At 32.0% G+C, this 19,724-nt stretch overlaps 1 long non-coding RNA gene across 11 annotated transcripts; it reads right to left on the bottom strand.

Moving 5' to 3' along the window:
* Positions 1-2,708: 2,708 nt before the first annotated feature.
* On the bottom strand, positions 2,709-14,666 carry LOC145041987 (uncharacterized). Of its 11 annotated transcripts, none has more exons than XR_013680517.1 (9): positions 14,170-14,665; positions 13,949-14,063; positions 13,592-13,720; positions 13,348-13,484; positions 12,102-12,156; positions 11,288-11,344; positions 7,179-7,664; positions 6,864-7,067; positions 2,709-3,906 (listed from the first exon to the last, which is right to left on the bottom strand). It is a non-coding gene; the product is annotated as an uncharacterized LOC145041987 (long non-coding RNA). The 11 variants fall into 11 exon arrangements; XR_013680513.1 differs by having other exon boundaries at positions 13,949-13,987; positions 14,096-14,657; XR_013680514.1 differs by lacking the exon at positions 13,949-14,063 and having other exon boundaries at positions 7,179-7,395; positions 7,515-7,664; positions 14,096-14,636.
* Positions 14,667-19,724: the final 5,058 nt, after the last annotated feature.

The following is a 19,724-nucleotide window of genomic DNA, read 5'->3' as shown; positions in this document are numbered from 1 at the left end:
ACTTTTTGAGCGTAGGTGTTGGAGCCGCCTACTCCGCTAGCCATTGTACATTTGCAAAGTGCCCAATGCGCTTGCACATCCTCTACACGTTGTGTCAAAATAGAAAGCTCACCTTACACTTGTTCATGCAACTTAGCCACCTCACCTTGTAAGCCACACATTTCTTTGCGTAAATCTCCACCAAGTTGATTGATTGCTCCTTTCGCATTGTCTTCAATCTCTTCATTGTCTAATGTCATCACGTCCATTTGTTGATGTGCATCTCCAAATTGAACGTGCAACATCTCCATAATGGTATGAACTTCGCCAACTCTCTTGTTTAGCGATTCCCACATATCCTTAGACTTGCCTCATCCCTTGTTTGCACCTTGACGAATCTCCTCTGGTCCTCAGCTTTCTTCGTTCACCAGTAACATTCTTCTCCATCTCACCCGCCATACCTTCATTCAATTAATTCACTCTAATACCACTTGCCACGGACTTGACTCTACAAGCTCACCGCACGTCACTTAGTTCTCAAACTAAGTCAACCTAGCTCGAAACACCAACACAAGAACAAGGAAAGGAAGAAAGTAACTCATTACTCGAAAACTCTTTATTGCTCTAGAGAACTCAACTCAATTACAAAGTGAAGAGAAATGAAATGGAATAGCCTTATACATATACAAGAGACAATAACTATTAGGAACTAAGGGACATTTTATAGAATGTTTGTAGAAGATGTTTCTTCATCAGACTTCCATGAAGTTTGTAGATATCTTCTAGAATCTTTCTAGAAAAGACTATTCTAAAGGCAACTAAATTAATTCGAAAATTTTCTAAATAAAATGGGTTGTTACATTACGGCATCTTGATCCTAACACATCTCATTGTTAACTACATTTTGTTTTCCCATGGGAAAAAACCATTGGAATAATATATTTTTATAAAATTGATTACAAATACAGTAACATTAATTACTTCATCCATAGTTCTTTTTTTCCTTATTTGTATGTTATTTCATTAGTTGATGGAAGTAATAGTATATGCGGATAGAAAATCCGATAATGTTCTAGTTTTCATTACTGATAATTGTTATAGTTTTCAATACTATAAATTTATATAAAATATATCAAATTATATTATTAACTAATAACAAAAAAGTAAAAACCAAATAATTTCACATCCAGTTAAAAAGCAAAAAAATTAAATAAACAAATAAATAAAATATAATTTTTACCACAACCCGAATTGGCAGGCATCAACTATCTTGGCCCAAAATGTAACGTCCCATATGACACTTTTTAGAACACTTGGTTACAATTTGAAGTCTTTCTTTTTTTTTTTAAAAGAATTATAATGTTTTTTTTTATTTCGGCATAGTCTACTATACTTATGTTTATGGATTCCAATTTGTAAGTCATTTTTAGGATAACAAACATAAAAAGTTGTAGATAGTATCATCTCGTCGTTTCACATCAATCAATCCAAAAACCGACATAAGATATCAATCGCGGAACACTAACAATATTTTAGGTTGTTTAGGGTTTGAACTAAGGATGTCTTGTACTCTTATGTACTACGCTCTCATTACAAGGGCTAAAATGATCGGGTAGAAAACAAGCCTAAGAGCCAACTCAGATGGCTTGGGCTAAACGACACTACATGTGGACTAAGAAAAACGTTCTCAAATAATAGCAAACGAATGCCCAAAAATTGAAACATTTGATACTCTACCTTCAAGTGATAGATATTTGTTGTATTTACGATGTTTAAACTAAAAGGTTGACAAATATTTGTTGTATTATTTTTCCCATGTTTTAATTAAAAGCTTGAGTTTTGTTTATAAATCCTCTGGATTATCAATTTCCTATTAAAACATACAACAAGAAGGCCCCGTTTTCGAAATTACTTAAAACAAGGACCCATCAAATTCCTTAATGGGATTGGTGGTGGTGGCAGACAATAAAAGTCATCCGCCCCTCAACGCCCAAATTTGTTTACTCATATGCCGACACTTGCAAAATGCCAAATGATGGTTTAAACAACAATTATTTAATAAAGATGTTAATATGTTACAGTAAAACTTTTTAATGAAATGTAGACATTGGTAGTGATTGGGTGTCGACAAACATTGTGTATGTCAAAAATGCATTCACGATGGTGGTTTTTGGGCTGACCACTATGGTCAACTCCAGTCATTTCTACTTCTAGTAATTTGATCAGTTTATGGAGTAAATGACAACTCTAATCTTTTTATGTAGTAGTTAGTGTTTAAGGAACCTCTTATATGATAAAGTTGGTTTAGGAATCATGTCCTTAACATCATAATAAGTCTAAAACTATTGTTGTTTAAACCATCATTTGGCATTTTTTAAGTGTCGGCATATGAGTAAACAAATTTGGGCGTTGAGGGGCGGATGACTTTTATTGGGAAGCTAAAATTAGGATCAGGATTCATGGATTATTTTTTGTGCAATTCGTGAGTTTAAAACTTGTATTGTCGATTTATATTTCATGAAAATGTTGTTTTTAACATGAAGTAAAACAGTAACGGTTTTGTATATTTGCAATCAAAATAGATGAGATGGATATGAAATGCAAATTGCTGATGATATACACAAACAAAGAGGTTTGAGCCCATTTCTCAACTTTCAATGAAAAAGAACAAATACACATGTTATGACAGAATTCGTAAAATGAAAGGTTCTTCAACATCCAACAACAGGTTTGTAAAAATACCAACCACAATATTTGATTAATAAAAACTGACTCAAACGGATTACCACATACAATCTCGATAAAAAAAAAAGTTGAAAAGAGAAACACAATAAATATTTAAAAGAGAAAAACATAAATACAAGGGATAATTAAATACAAAATGTAGAATATAGGGATCAAGAAAAGCAAACCAAACAATTTTTTTATTGTTGTTCACCTCAATGTGAGGGTAGTCCAGTCCACATCACCGAAATCACTTTGACGACATATCTACTACATGAAGCTCTTTAATGGTAAAGCCCAAATCGTATGCACAAGTAGCTATGATATTAACTATGCCGAAATATGAGAAAATATCACATTGAAAATAGACAAAACTGCAAAAATAGTACCTGTTGCATGTATTTTTTCAGAAGAACGTTCAAACCACTCTCGTTTTTTTTGTGCCGCAAAAAGAAAAGCTGTGTTTTGGGAGATTATCCTTTTCAAGACCATTGTGACATTTATTTTATTGAACTCATGAATCAATCCATTCTATTGCTGTTGCCAAGTGCAAATCATTTGATACTCTCTTCAGTTAGTTTTCTTTAATTTTGTGTTTCATTTCCTTATTCACACATTGCAATCTGAAAAGTCATAACTTAATTTTGGGGGGAATGCATGTATACTTTTTTTTTTTTTTTGCAGAATTGGAAAATCAATTTCAAAGACTTTCACCTAGAGACTCATTTGTGAAGTTACCAAGTGTTGTAGTGCTTCTAAGTGAACCCTAAAAAAATGCTAACTTTTATGAACTTGTTCATCCGGTTGTTCTTTTTTATTTGAAGATGTACAATTGTTTTGTTGAAAGTCTATTATATATATCTTATCTAAATTGAAGTTGAAAAGATCAATAGCAACGCCATGTCAAATATCAGCTTGTTGATCTGTAGTCCATGCTTTGTATTGTGGTTACCATTTTCGTATTCAAGGCTTGACTGGATTATATACAAGTTATGATGGATGTTGCTTCCAAAATAAAGATTATGTTGTTCCTATTCATACATATTTACTCTCATGCAAAAAAGACAAATATATTTATGGGATAAAAGATTAAAACTAATTTATAAAGTTTGGATGGGAATGTATAATTTTTTGTTAGTGGTGTACAAGCTCTTAATGTCATGTTTGGGTGATAAGTTTGGACATGGGTATAAATGTTTGGACCTGAAATTCCAAAGCCACTTTTTACAAGATTTCAATCAATAAATGGAAAACAAAATGATTTAACTGGGTAGTTTTAGAAAAAATGAGATCGAAGTGTTAGTTTTGTGTAGTTTTTCCATACTACTGAAATGCAATGTTATATTTGGTAGGATTTTCAAAAAATAAAAGACTAAAGTGTAAAACTATATTTGGGTAGTTTTAAAAAAATTGAAATGTGATGCTATATTTGGATAGATTTAGAAAAATGAAAAACAATGTTATATCTAGATAGCTTTCGAAAAAAAACGAAGTGAATTTCTGGGAAGTTATAAAAAAAAAAAAGTAAGAGCAGGGCAATGCTATATTTGGGTAGTTTTTCAAAATAAAATGAAAATGCAATGCTACAATTCGGTGTTTTAATGAAAAAGGAAGTGCAATGCTCTACTTGGGTAGTTTTTAAAAAAAATAATAAACATAAAGATAAATGCAATAAAAAATGTCAAAGAATTTAGAAAAAAAAAAAAAGGAAAATCCAATGTTATTTTTGGGAAGTTTTAAAAAAACTAAAGTACAATGACATACTTGGTAGTTTTTCTAAAAAAATTTAATAACAATGTTATGTATAAGAAGTTTAATAATAAGAAATTTACAATAATATATTTGGGAAGATTTTCAAAAAAACTAATAGCACTGCTTTATTAATGTGGTTTAAAAAAATGGAAGTGCAATGCTATAGTTGCAAAGATTTTCAGAAAAAAAACAAAAACAAAAATGAAATGCTATAACTTGGTAGTTCCAAAAAAAAAATTTAGAGCTATATTTGGGCTGTTTAAATGAAAAAATTATAAATGCAATGTTATATCTAAGTATTTTCTTAAAAAAATGAAAAAACAATGCTGTATTTGGATAGTTTTTCAAAAAAATGAAAATACAATGTTGTACTTGATAAGATTTCTTTTAAAAAGAATTAAAAATGCAATGCTATTTATGAGACATTTAGAAAAATGATATGGCAATGATATATGTGGCTAGTTTTTAATAAATAAATAAATATATAAATAAACAAAAAAGATGCCAATCCTTTATCTAGTTTTTTTAATTTAAAATGCAATGCTATATTTAGGAAGAAATTTAAAACAATAAAATGCAAAGCTAAGGCGGTTAAAAAAATGAAAGTGCAAACTTATATTTGGTAGTTTCTAAAAAAAAAATAGAATGATATAGATTTTGAAAAAAAATAATGAAAGTGCAATGCTATATATTTGCAACGATTTCAAAAATGAAATAGCAATCAAATATCTAGGTAATGCTAAAAATAAAAAATTAAAAAAAAAAATAAAAAGTTCAAGTGCAATGATATATGTGGATAGTTTTTCAAAAAAAATAAATGATAATGCAATGCTGTATGTATATGCAATATATTACATATAAGTAGTTTTTCAAAAATTAAAAATACAATGCTATAATAGAGTAGGTTTAAAAAGAAAAAGAAAATGCAAAGTTATGCAATGTTATATCCAGGTGGTTTTAGAAAAAATGAATCCGCAATGCTTAATTGTGGGAAGATTTAAATAAAAAATGATAATTCAATTAAATGCTATATTTGGTTGATTTAAAAAAAATTAATTTGCAGTATTTATTTTGGAAAGTTTTTAAAGAAGAAAATGCATTTCTATATTTGGGAAGATATTCAAAAAAATGAAAAGAGAAAACAATGTTAAGAAAGTGAAATGCTATCTTTAAAAAGATTTTCAAAAATCAAGGAAAGTGCAATTTATATCTAGCAAGTTAAAAAAAAAAAAAGGAAAAGAAAATGCAATGCTACATCGGGGTAGTTTAAAAAATTTAAGAGTGCAATGCTTATATTTGAGTAGCTTTTAAAAAAAAATGAAAATGCAATGTTGATTCTATGTAGTTTTAATAAAATGAAAATGAAAACGTCAAATATCTATAATCGAGCAGCTTTAGCAAATTTATTGCTATTTTTTGGAAGATTTTCAAAAAATATATAAATTAAAATGTAATTCTATATTTTGTAGTATTAATAAATTGAATGTGGAATGCTATATTTCAGCAGTTTTAAAAATAAGATAAAAGTGCAATGCTACATTTGGGAAGAGTTTCAAAAAAAATGAAAGTGCAATGTTTTATTTGCGTAGTTTTAAAAAAATGAAAAAGGAATACTATATTTGTATAGCTTTTCAAAAAAACAGCAGTGCAAAACTAAACTTGAGAGTTTTAAAAAAAATGTTGAATCCAAAAAGTTTTAGAAGAAATGAAATTGCGATGCTATACTTGGGAAGATTTAAAAATAAAATAAAAATGCAATGCTATTTCTAGAAGTTTTAAAAAAAAATTAAGTGTTGAGAGCTATATTTGGGAAGATTTTCAACATTAAAAGAAAGGGCAATGCTATTATTGGGTTGATTTTAAAAAAATGAAAATCTATATAAAGGAAGTTTTAGAAAAATAGAAGTACAATGCTATATTTGGGTAGATTTTTTAAAAAAGAATGAAAATGTAATGATATATCTAGGTAGGTTTAAAAAAGGTTCAATGCCAAATTTGTGTAGTTTTAGTATAAACGAAAGTTCAATAGTATATTTGGAATGCTTTAAAAAAAATGAAAATATAATTGTCTTGATGGGTTGTTTTTAGAAAAGAATTAAAATCTAGTGCTATATTTGGGTTGATTTAAAAAAAAAATTTGAAAAAGCAATGGTATAATGACGTAGTTTTAAAAATGACAAAACTTCAAAAATGGTCGCTGTGGTTTTCAAAAATATCAAATTTAGTCTCTAAGTTCAAAAAACCTCACAGATTGTCCATGTGGTTTCAAAATTTTTAACATTTAGTCCTTTTCGCTAACTCCGTTAGCTTTTGGCCGTTAACTGACATTTCACAATCACAGGAACCATTTATGAAGTTTTCCATTATTTAATATATATATAATTATTAAATATTAAATGGGGTCTCACTCAAATTGGTTCATCAACCACGTCATCCTTCTTTGTAATCTTCTCCAACTCCTGTGCATCTCGTCAGATCCCAAATTGGTTGTCCCCTAATTTCATCTTGATCAATCAGTTGTGTTTAATCATCATCTCTTTACATCTGCACCAGATAACTCAAAGGCTGAAACTTAGATAAATCAAAGGCCCAAGATGATTGTCGACGTTTTCCTGTGTATTAAAACCAAGTAACACCAAACCTACATCAGACAATTTTACAATTTCAACATCATTAAGAAAAATGTGTATTTGAGAAACATAACTGATGAAGAAGATGAAGACCTTGTTGGTTTATTAGGTTTTAGGGTTCTCCAGATTTGGGTTAATGGGAAATCACTGATCAATAACCTACGTCCTCCAGAATGAATCGTTCACACACGATCGCCATATTGCTTTCGGATCCCTTGAACTGAACCGCTGCCACAACTTCAGCCTCCACCGCCAGAGCATGTTTCGAATCCTACTCCCACGTAAATGTTCATCATCAGCAAATTCATCACTACAATTATTGATTCATCAAATGTTCATCCCCCACAATCGAACATTATTTAGGGGTTTTAGCCATTTTTGGGAAATCTGGAGACCGTGATCAAGCTTTGGAGTACATCTAGACCTTACCAGTTGAAACCCACATCAGAAATTTGGGAAGCTGTTTCATGGAGATATAGATCTTGAAGATAGAGCTGAAGAGATATTAATCAGTCTTGATCCATTAAAGATTGACCCAGAAAAATTCCGACTCCACTTCCGAAGAAGATGCACGGGTAGCTAAAAGGAAAAACGGTCCAAGATTGATTATCTTCTTGAAATTTTCTGCCAAGGGTAAGAGATGGATACGTCGCAGGGAAATGGTGGGTAATGTGTGTGTTTCTTCAGGTTTACAAGAGAGAGAGAGAGAGGGGGGGACCCTTTAATATTAAATAATTAGTTTTTTTTAAATACGACAAATCTTCATAAATGGTCCCTATGGCAGTGAAATGACAAAAATACCCTTCACTTAACGGCCAGAAAGCTAACGGAGTGAGCCGGAAGGACCAAATGTAACCACAGGGACCGTCTGTGAGGTTTTTTTGAACTTAGGGACTAAACTTGATATTTTTGAAAACCACAGAGACCATTTTTTAAGTTTTGTCTTTAAAAATAAAATGGAAGTACAATGCTATATTAAGTAGATTGTCAAAAATAAAAATGAAATATATATATCTATGTAGCTTTTTAAAAAAAGATCAATGCCATACTTGTGTAGATTTCCATTTTCCAATATATAAAATTGGAAGTTCAATAACTTTTAAGAAAATGAAAATGCAATCCTATAAAGAAGTAGTTAAAAAACAGAATTACAATGCCATATTTGGGTAGATTTTCAAAAGAAAATGAAAATGCAAGGAAATATCATATATCTAGGTAGGTTAATAAAAAAGATAACTTACATATTTGGGTAAAATTTGGGTAGTTTTAAAAAAAAAAAAAAATGAAAGTTGAATACCATATTTGGTAAGAATGTAAGCTTTTTGTAGATTTTTTAAAAAAATGAAAATGCAAAGCTATATCTAGGAAATTTTAAAAAAAATGAAAGTGCAATGCTATATTTGATTGGTTTTTCACAAAATATGAGAATGGAATGATGTATCTAAAGAAGTTTTTAGTAAAAATGAAAATGCATGCTAAATTCAGGTAGTTTAAAAAAATACAATACCATATTCGGGAAGACTTTTAAAAAATTGAAAATGCAATAATGTATTTAGGTAGTTTTAAAAAAAGAAGGCAGAATGCAATATTCGGATAGTTTTTTAAAATAAATAAATGAAATTTGAAATTTTGTATCTGGGCTGTTATAAAAAAAATGAATATGTAATGCTCTATTGGGGCAGTTTTATAAAAAATGAAAATTTATTTATAAATAATGTATTTAGGTAGTTTTTTAAATAAAATAAAAATCTGCAATGCTATACTTGAGCAGTTTTTTTATAAATATATTAAAAAAATAATAATAATAAATAAATAATAAAAACTGAAAATGTAATGCTATATAAGTATATCCAGGTATTTCTTGAAAATATGAATGTCCAAGGCTTAATTTGAGTATTTTTAAAATAGAAAATGAAAAGATGTATCTGGGTAGTTTTTCAAAAAAATTGAAGGTGCATATGGGAAAAAAAAAATTTTAAAAACAAAATGTGAATTGCTATATTTAGGAAGTTTAAAAAAACGGATGTGCAATACTATATATGAGAAGATTTTCAAAAAAAACAGAAAGTGCAATGCTCTGGTTAGTTCTAAAATATATGTACTGCTATAATTAGGTAGTTTTTTATTAATATATATATATATATATATATATATATATATATATATATATATATATATATAGAAGAGTGCAATGCTACATTCGAGTAGTATTTAGAAAGTTAAAAATGCAATGCTAAATCTGGGTAGTTTTTATGAAAAGAAAAATGAAAGTGCAACGCTACATTTGTGTGGTTTTTCAGAAAAACTGAAAATGGAATGTAATATATCTGACAAATTTTATAAATATATATACGCAAAGCTATTTCTGGGTAGTTTTCAAAAAAAAAAAACACAACGCCATATTTTAGATATTTTATTGAAAATATATAAACGCAATGCTATATCTACGTAATTTTATGAAAAAATCAATGTGCATTCCTGTATATGGAAAAAATTTAAACAAAAAATGGATATGCAATGCCATATGTAGTTAGTTTTTAAAAAAACTAAAAACAATCCTATAGCTGAGTAATTTAAAGAAAATGAAACCTATTCAAATAGAATGTTTTAAAATAAAAATGCAACGTTATACCTGGGTAATTTTAAAAAAATGAAAGTGCAAAGGTATATTTTGGTAGTTTTTTAAAAATATAGAACTTCATATGCTATATTTGGTTAGATTTTCAAAAAAAAAAAAAAAAAAAAAAAAAAAAAAAAAACTCATGCAATGCCATATTAAATTATCTTTTCAAAAAATGAAATACAATGCTATATTTAGGAAAGTTTAATAAAAAATGAAAATAAAATGTTATATCCGGTAGTTATAAAAAAGTGCAAAGCTATATGAAATGCATATATGAGTAGTTTTTCAAAATAAAAAGAAAGCATAATGCTATATTTGGGTTGATTTTTAAAAAAATAAAATGCATGCTTTAAAGAGGTACTTTTTAATAAAAATGGAAGTACAATGCTATATTTGGATAGACGTTAAAAAATGAAAATGCAATGATACACCTTAATAGGTTTAAAAAAAGTTTTATGCCATAATTGGGTAAAAATTGGGTAGTTCTAATAAAATGGAAAATTCAATGTATTTAGGTAGTTTCTCAAAAAAGTGAAAATATAACTATGATTGGGTGGATTTTCAAATAACAAAAAAAAGTGTAAGACTATATCCTGGTAGTTTTCAAAAAAAAAAAAATGAAAGTTTCATACTATTATTGGGTAGTTTTTAAAAAATGAAAATGCAATAGTATATTTAAGAGGTTTTAAAAAAGGAAGTAAAATGCTATATTTTGGTAAATTTTTTTAAAAAAAATGATAATGCAATTCTATATCAAGTTAGTTTTAAAAAAAAATGGAAACTAAATGTTTTATTTGGTAGATTTTCAAAATAAAGAAATGAAAAAATGCAATGATATATCTACGAGGTTTTAAAAAAGAATTCATTGCTATAAAACTGAAAGTATACGGGTGTATTTAGGTAGATTTTCAAAAAATATGAAAGTGTAATGCTATAAATGTGTAGACTTTCATAAAATAAATGAAAATGCAATGATGTATCTGGGTGGTTTTTAAACAAAAAGTTTAATGCTATGTTTAGGTAGTTTTTCAAAAAATGAAAGTGCAATGCTATATTTGGGTAAAAATTCAAAAACAAATGAAAAAGCAATTCTACTTTTCGGAAGATTTGCATAAAAAACATAAAGATGCAATGATATATCTGAATAGTTTTAGAAAAAATGAAAGTGCAATGCTATTTTTCAAAATATTTTCAAAAACAAAATGTAAATTCATCGTAATAATTGTGTTGTTTTAAAATGATTGAAAGTTTAATGCTATATTTGGGTAGTTTTTCAAAAAAAAAAAAAATTTGAATGTGTAAGGCTATATTTGGGAATATTTAAAAATATGAAAATGCAATGCTATATCAGGGTAGTTTTTTTTATAATGAAACTGCAAAGCTATATTAAGATAGTTTTGGGGAAAAAAGTACAACGTTATATTTTGGGCAGTTTTTTAAAAAAACAAAAATGCAATCAAGAAATTTAGAAATATACTCATGTAACCAACCCGCTCCTCTACAAATAACCCCACACATTGTTGGATAAAAATCACCCAAATCCTACTTAAACATAAAATGAACATAACTAAAAACTTACCTTGTTACTGTGCATTGACAATTAATCTCCATATGACAGATATAGAAGCCCTTGAACCTAAAATAACATATCAACATCAACATAAATGTTAGACAGAAGCTAAATAGTATTGTAGTTGGAGATTACAATCAATACACAATTACATATAACATTAGTATCCAACTTTATCACTGTTAAGTGATCCAATTATTAGCATCCTACTTTTATCATTTTGATCAGGAAATCCGTTTACTAGCATCCTACTTTATTACCTAACCCTAAATCTCTTTTCATAACACTTCTTTAAAAAGAGGAAGTAAATGGTTTAGGGAAAACATACCATTGCATATTGTTTTAACATGAATCATTTAGACGCATAATAAATATATAACTTTTATTTTTCAAGTATTTAAACCTTGATTGCATAGTGAGTTTTGATCGAAAATTCACCAATACAAAAACATGAACCTAATAGTGCTAATATCTTGTTCATATCAGTTATGACACAGAATACCCCCAGTAATTACAAAAACATGATCCTTTAGCAACTGCAGTTCTTTTCCAGGCAACAGATCATGAAGTGTTGGAAGACAAAAATTAGGGTTAGCAATCAGTTGCTTTTATTCAGTTTTCCTATAGCAGAATACAGACAATTCATGGGGACTAACGTCCTAATATAAGTGTAATTGTTGAGAAAACTAATCTCCTTCTTTATTAACAGTTAACATGGTCAGGCCACGTGATTCCTCGTTGCTAAAAACAAAAACTACAAGTAACAAAACATTAAGGTGATCGTAATTCAAAATACGGCTTTCTTCTTTGAGAGTGAGATTACCGGTGAGTAAACTGGTGTGATCTGTAAAGGGATTGACAACTGCATTACATGTTGCCTGCAAAAAATACGAAATCAAGTGAATGAACTGAATTCGGCAAATAATCGATTGATTATCTTAAAACGTATCGTAAATTGAACGGTGGATAATGCGTTTATTCAAAATCATTGACAAGACGGTGTGATGAATGAAACAGAAAAGAGTTTTCATTGATGGATGAGCACCCGTAGAGCAAGTTGAAGACGGTGGAGATAATGTGTGAGGGCCAGTTAGACTGCGGTGTTCTTGGACGCTCGGTAGGATTCCAATTTTGACTCTATTCTCTCCGGTAATCGAGGTGGATGTAAGGGAGAGAAATCGAGGAATGTATCACCTTATTTGGATTGAGAACTGCTTAAAGTCCAGAACTATGGAATTGAAACAAATGGGAGAAGAAGGAAGAAAGAAACCCTAAAATAAATAGAAAGAAGAAGAGAAGGGCGGTGATGGTAGTATAAGGCGTTAGGGTTAAACTTCATCGTTTTTACGAGGGAAACTGTTCAGTTTCCAGAGAGATCAAAAGAAGAAAAGGGCGGTGACGGTATACGCTACGCGTGTGGCGGTGTGGATTCCGGACCTTCCAACGGAGCATTAACATCCGAACCGGCTAAAACCCAAATACCGACCCGTAAGGAAAAAAAATATTAATAATAATAATAACTAGCAAGGTACCCATGCTTCGCCTGAGACTGTGTGTGTATTTTTTTTGTATCATGCTGAAATGTGTCGATGTTTCATATGATTCACCTCCTTCAAATTCTTCCTATTATATCATCCTGTTTCAACTCTTGAATGGAATCATTAAGAATAATCTATTCCCAAAAGTGGAATTTAACTAAATTAATTTGGATAGAATCAAAATAGGATGAAATGGAATCATCGGGTGTATATTAATAATGGTTTTGCCATTTGTTTATATTTAATATTTTTTTTATTTGGTAATTAATTTTTTGTGTTCTTATAGAAAACTATGATTATTAATCCCTTAATAGAGAATGTTAATAAACGAAAAAATAAATGTGTCGGGTACATTCCCACAGAGAAGGTAGATAGGCCACAATTATATAAGGAGATGAAAATTAAATGTCACGATGATGGTTAACTAATGCTTAAACTTACCTATAAAATGATTACACCACGAAAATCGAAACAGATTCAAGATGAAATCAAAACACAAATTCTTGTGGAACACCCATTTGCGGATAATACCTTCAAATCCAAAATGAAACGCAAACATTCGGTTGAAGGTTAAACAAATCATCATAAATTGATTCCATGCCCTTTGTTTTTGCCTCTTGAGAAGCATCACCTTTTATTTCAGAGACCTCCACTGAAGAATCTCCCAACTAAGATTAAAAAAACAAAAACCACAAGACACAAAAAGAAGCTATGAGAAAAATAAAAAATCACCAATTACAAACCAGAAAGATGGATGACAGAAGTAGGTACATACTTTTTGTAGTGGATCGTTATCAGGCTCCACAATCTCACCTTCGAATTTAATATCATATTCTATTATCTCATCCTCTTCTTATTCATGTCCTTCAAAATCATCTTCATCCTCTTCTACCACATAAAGCTTCTGCAAGGTCAAAGTTGTTTAATCATCTAATAACCATTCGATACTTATACCAATTTTGAACTTCAAAGATAGCTGACTCATAGGGTATCAAATTAGTTGCTTACAAATAATTAGGTCATTCATACATATAATTTAGATTAATTTGCTTACAGATAATTAGGTAATTCATAAATATAATTTAGATTAATTATTTTAACAACGACGTTTACATGATTATATAGCATTTACCCCAAAAATGCTCCAATCATTCATATTCCTCATCAACAACTACAAACAATAAATAAATCATGAAAAAGAGGCACCGATTGCAACTAACTCTTGAAAGCAGATGATGGAAGTTTAGCTGAAATAAAAGAGTAAACATGTTTCACATACTGTAGTGGTGGTCTCTTTGTCGAACTGGGTATGGAACAAAGATGCAGTAGCGGCACAAGCGGTGATAGTGTTACCTGTTTAAAGCTTCACCGGAAAAGCAATTCTTAAAAAACCCAACACCTCAGGGACTTTGACTACTTAATTCTTAGTTGAATCCACGTTGGTCCGGACGGTGCCTAACCATATGGATTAAAGTAAGCCAATGAACAGGCGACGATGTCCAGGGGAGACAACGATTGGTGATGCAGTGGTCCGGTGAAGCAACGAAGAAGATAAATGTTCATCTAGTCTGAAATCAGCCCCACCAATTGAAAGAGTGAACCGAATAAGGGATATTTGTCTGGATGGAGAAAAATAAAAGAAAATTCGCCTGAGTTCCAAGCGGTGGTAGATCTTAAAATTTGCTAATGGTAATCGAAAATCATGAAAGATGTATTTGGATCGGGGAATGTTAAATCAGTGACATCAAGCTTATTCCTATTGGATTCTATTTTGCCCTTTTCAATTTCTTTTCTATTTTTCATATTGTTTGTTTTCAATTTATATTAACAAATAATTGAATGGTCCATCAATTATACCCCACCCCACCCAAATATTTTGAACTTTCAGGTAGGAAAGAGATACAATTGTCAGTCATCCACTACCACCGTCTCCGACCACCTATCGCAACCACTAAAACGACCTTCATTGATACCAATAAAACTCACACTCTCATTCTCTCTTCCCCCCTGTCACCTTCTTCACCCGACACCTTCCACACTCTCATTCTTCATTCGACCTCTATCACCTTTTCCAAATCAGAGCTCTTTGAAAAGCCTGTAAATCTATTTGATGGTTCAATAAGCACCGAAGAAGAAGGATGGGGGGTTTATAGATGGATGTAAATCTTTGTAAATCTGTAAATCTGTAAATTCGCCTGAGTTCCAAGCGGTGGTAGAACTTAAAATTTTCTAATGGTAATCGAAAATCATGAAAGATGTATTTGGATCGGGGAATGTTAAATCGGTGATAGCAAGCTTATTCCTATTGGATTCTATTTTGCCCTTTTCAATTTCTTTTCTATTTTTCTTATTATTTGTTTTCAATTTATATTAATAAATAATTGAATGGTCCATCAATTATACCCCACCCCACTCAACTATTTTGAACTTTCAGGTAGGAAAGAGATACAATTGTCTGCCATCCACTACCACCGTCTCTGACCACCTATCGCAACCACTAAAACGACCTTCATTGATACCAATAAAACTCACACACCTCTCACACTCCCATTCTCTCTTCCCCCTTGTCACCTTCTTCACCCGACACCTTCCACACTCTCATTCTTCATTTGACCTTCATCACCTTTTCCAAATCAGAGCACTTTGAAAGCCTGTAAATCTGTTTGATGGTTCAATAAACACCGAAGAAGATGGATGGAGGGTTTATAGATATGAGAAAAAAAGGTGTGGATCAAAAAAATAAAGACGATTTAGTGGGTCAAAGATGATGATGAGGTAGATTTGAGATGATATATTTGTTGTTGCAGTGTAGATCTACAACGATGGTGGTGCACAAATATGGTGAGTTTTTTGGGAGGGGTTAGTCGGCGGTCGGAAAAGAAAAGAAGCAGTGTTGCTTGTGTTGTCTTCATCGTCAGGGATGGTTTGGATTTCGGATGAATTGCAAAGGCATGTCGACGACAGCCTTGGTTGGTTAAGGTTTGGGTATTCGTTCGGGATTAGGTGGGAAAGAGGGAGACGGTGGCTTAGGATAGTGTCTTTAGTGGTTCGGAACACCGGTGATGTAGTGGTGGCGGAGCATTGTCGGGTACGTTGAGTTTTAGTGATTTCCGACAGAATAAAGGGTGGCACTGAAGATCTTGAAGGAAATGGAGAAAAAGAAGTTTAGAGTGAGAAAGTGTACCTGGAAGTAGCAAGTGTACCTGAATGATTATTGATGGGGTGGTAGGGTCCAATTCATTTTCTAGAAAAATTATAATTAATAAAAAAATAATAGATAAATTATAAAAACAGAAAAAAAAGGAAAAAGAAATAGAAGAAAATGTTATAGTCATTCTATGTTTGGAAGAGACGAAATGTGCAACTTTTAATATTATAAGGACGGTCCGAGTTAATTTTCGAAAATAGGGACTAAACGTACAATTTGACCCTTCAATTTGGGACGAATCGTGTAATTTACTATTTTCTTTCGTTAATAATGTGCGCGTGACGGTTAGTTTAATTTTGGTAACTAATTTCTAAACGGCGGTTAGTTTCAACATACATCCTTTTGTTTCCTTTCGGTATATATATATATATATATATATATATATATATATATATATATATATATATATATATATATATATAGTCCAGATTAATTTACCTTTTGTAACTCGTCAGAAATATTATAATTGAATTCTGTGTTAAATTGAAACCATTTCATTAAATGTTTCCTTTTAAAATAATATCAAAAAAAAATATGTTAAAAAATGGAAGTCATATATCGGATGTACAAAATATCCCTTTTTATATCGACGATATTTTTCAAAATTCAGAATTATATTTTTACACTTTTGTTGTAATAGTTTTCATGCTCTGATTAGTATTCATGCACTAGATTTGGCGGAATATTTTCTTTTCAATGGATAATGACTGGTTAGATGAATAATTATTTAATGAAAATATAGAATTAGAAATGTTAAAGGTGCCCAACGGACGTTTATTCTAACATCCATAAAATTCATGAAAATTAAAAACTTTTTCAAACATTCAAAATCCAATATTTATTACAAAATGTTTTCAAAATAGTGTCATATCAGAGTATCCCAGAAATCAAATCATAAAAATGCGAGGAGGTGCACGATCAAGCCTTCACATTCCCACGATTATCCGAAGTACCTGAAACGAAATCCAAAACTGTAAGTCCGAAGCTTAGTGAGTTCCCCCAAAATACCAACGCCATACAATCATAACCATATCATAGAAAATAAACAACATGCATGTAGAGTCTACAGTAAAACTAGATTGCCCTCACCGGGCCTGCAGTCTAACTGGCCCACTCTCAGAACCTTCAACATGTCTGGTCCGCCCACCCGGGTCTTCAACCTGTCTGGACCGTTCTCCTGGCCTTCGGCCTAACTAATATGCCCTAATGGGCCTGCAGTCTATCCGGTCCATCTTGGTTTTGTTGGCTCGACCCCATCCGACTCAATTTCACTCATGAACTTGTGTGGGAGGGTGATATTCAATGGGTCCAACTTCAATGATTGGATACACAACATTCGCATGGTTACCCGTTACGAGGACAAAGAGTATGTTCTCAACAAGGAGATGAAAGATGTCAGTGTGAACACTGCCACTCCCGAAGAGATTGTTGCCTACGAGGCTCATGAGCGAGATGCTACGAAGGTTTATTGCATCATGCTTGCAACAATGACTGTTGAACTCCAAAAGTCCTACGAGGACTACTATCTGTAAGAGATGCACCAAGATTTGATGGATAAGTACCATCAAAATGTCATGCAGGAACGGTATGAGATCATCGTTGTGATGATCACTACCAAAATGAAGGATAGAGAGTCCATCATGGCCCACTTGAAGAAAATGCAGAGATACGTGGATCGCTTGCTGAAGTTAAATCTTAACTTCGATGAGGAGCTGGCCATAGATATTATTCTACACTCCTTACCTCCTTGCTACGACTAGTTTCATATGACCTATCACATGAACAATGAAGATGTGAGTCTAAGCAAGCTTCAAGGCCTACTAAGGACTATTGAGAGTAGTCTAAAAGGCAAATATGTTGCATCCACTCCTGCTGTTGCTGCCCCTATTTTGGCTATTGGGCAAGGAAAGGGAAAGAAGAGGAAGGCTCCTTCAAAGAGCCACCACAAGGGAAAGTCCCAAGATGGTACCTCTTCTAGTGGAACCAAGGCGGGTCTTGATGTTCCCTCTTCAACCCCAAGGGATGCAGATTGCTTCTACTTCCACAACAAAGGGCATTGGAAACGAAGCTGCCCGAAGTACCTACAGGACATCAAGGATGGGAAAATAAAGCCCTCCTTCGCAGGTATTTATACTATTCATTCTAATAACTCATCACATGCTATGTCTTGGGTCCTCGATACAAGATATGGTTTTCACATTTGTTCTGATTTGCAGGGTCTAAGAAGAAGTAGGGATGTGGAGCATGGGAAGATAAACTTGATCATGGGGAATATGAAAGTGTCGTCTGTCACCAACATTGGAGTTTACTCTTCAGTGCCTAGTAGTGGATTAGGTTTAGCTTTGAATAATTGTTGCTATTCGTCAGAAATGACACAAAACATTATTTCTTTTCATGGTTTTTATAAACAAGGTTTTAGATTTTCATTTAATAATGAAACTGGTTCTATTAATGCTTTCTTTAATGGTGATTTAGATTTTGAAGCATTACCTTGTAATGGTATATATATGAAATTGTGATGGTTGTAAACAACTTAGGAAATGATGTGTTGCATATCGATTCTTCCAATGATTTGGACAAAGCATGCTTGTGGCATTGTCGTCTTTTACATGTCAACAAGAAGCACATAGCCCAACTCCAAAAGGATGGAGTGTTGGACTCATTCGACCTTAGGGACGATGACACGTACAAGTCTTGTTTACTTGGAAAGATGACCAAGTCACCCTTCACTGGTACTTGTGAAAGGGGTGAGAGTTTATTGGATCTCATACACACCGATGTATGTGGACCCTTTAGATCCACCACAAGGGATGCTAACTGCTTCTATGTGACTTTTACCGATGATTATAGCAGATACGAGTATATCTACTTAATCAAGCACAAGTCATAAGCCTTTGAAAAGTTCAAAGAGTTTAAGCAAGAAGTAGAGAATCAGTTGGGTAGGAAGATAAATATGCTATTATCCAACTGAGGTGGTGAGTATCTTAGTATCGAGTTCCATGACTACCTCAAGGAATACATAATTGTTTCGCAATTGACGCCACCTAGGACACCACAATTGAATGGTGTGGCTGAGAGGCGCAATCGAACCTTGTTGAACATGGTTCATTCCATGATGAGTTGAGCTTCATAGCCTATATCATTTTGGGGGTATGCCTTAGAAACTGCCATCCATATCCTTAATCTAGTCCCGACTAAGAAGATTGCCAAAACACCTCACGAGATGTAGGCATGGAAAGCTCCCTCGTTGGGACATATCAAGGTTTGGGGTTGCGAGGCTTTTGTAAGACGAGATATTCACGACAAACTCGAGCCTCATAGTGTGCGGTGTATTTACATCGGCTATCCACATAAGTCCTTTGGATATCTCTTATATAGATCGAGTGACAATGTTGTCTTCATTGCGAGGAGAGGGGTTTTCCGAGAACAAGAACTCATATGCAATGAGGACAGTGGGAGGCAAATTGATCTTGAAGAGCTTCAAGAATCAAGTGATGAAGGAACCTCTAACATTGGCGCTCAACCCGAGGAGGAAACTCCTGTTGAACCGATTGACGAGTCCTTACCTCTTATACGTTCCAGTAGAGTTAGTGTTTCACCCGTATTATATGGTTTCCATATAACTGCTGAGGGTGATATGTTTATTAATGATAGTACACTGATAAATTTGGATGAACCTAACAACTACAAGGAAGCAATG

Source organism: Lactuca saligna, chromosome 4 (assembly GCF_052625555.1).
Source record: "Lactuca saligna cultivar CGN05327 chromosome 4, ASM5262555v1, whole genome shotgun sequence".
Taxonomy (NCBI): Eukaryota; Viridiplantae; Streptophyta; class Magnoliopsida; order Asterales; family Asteraceae; genus Lactuca; species Lactuca saligna.
This window is presented reverse-complemented; position numbering and strand designations above follow the sequence as displayed.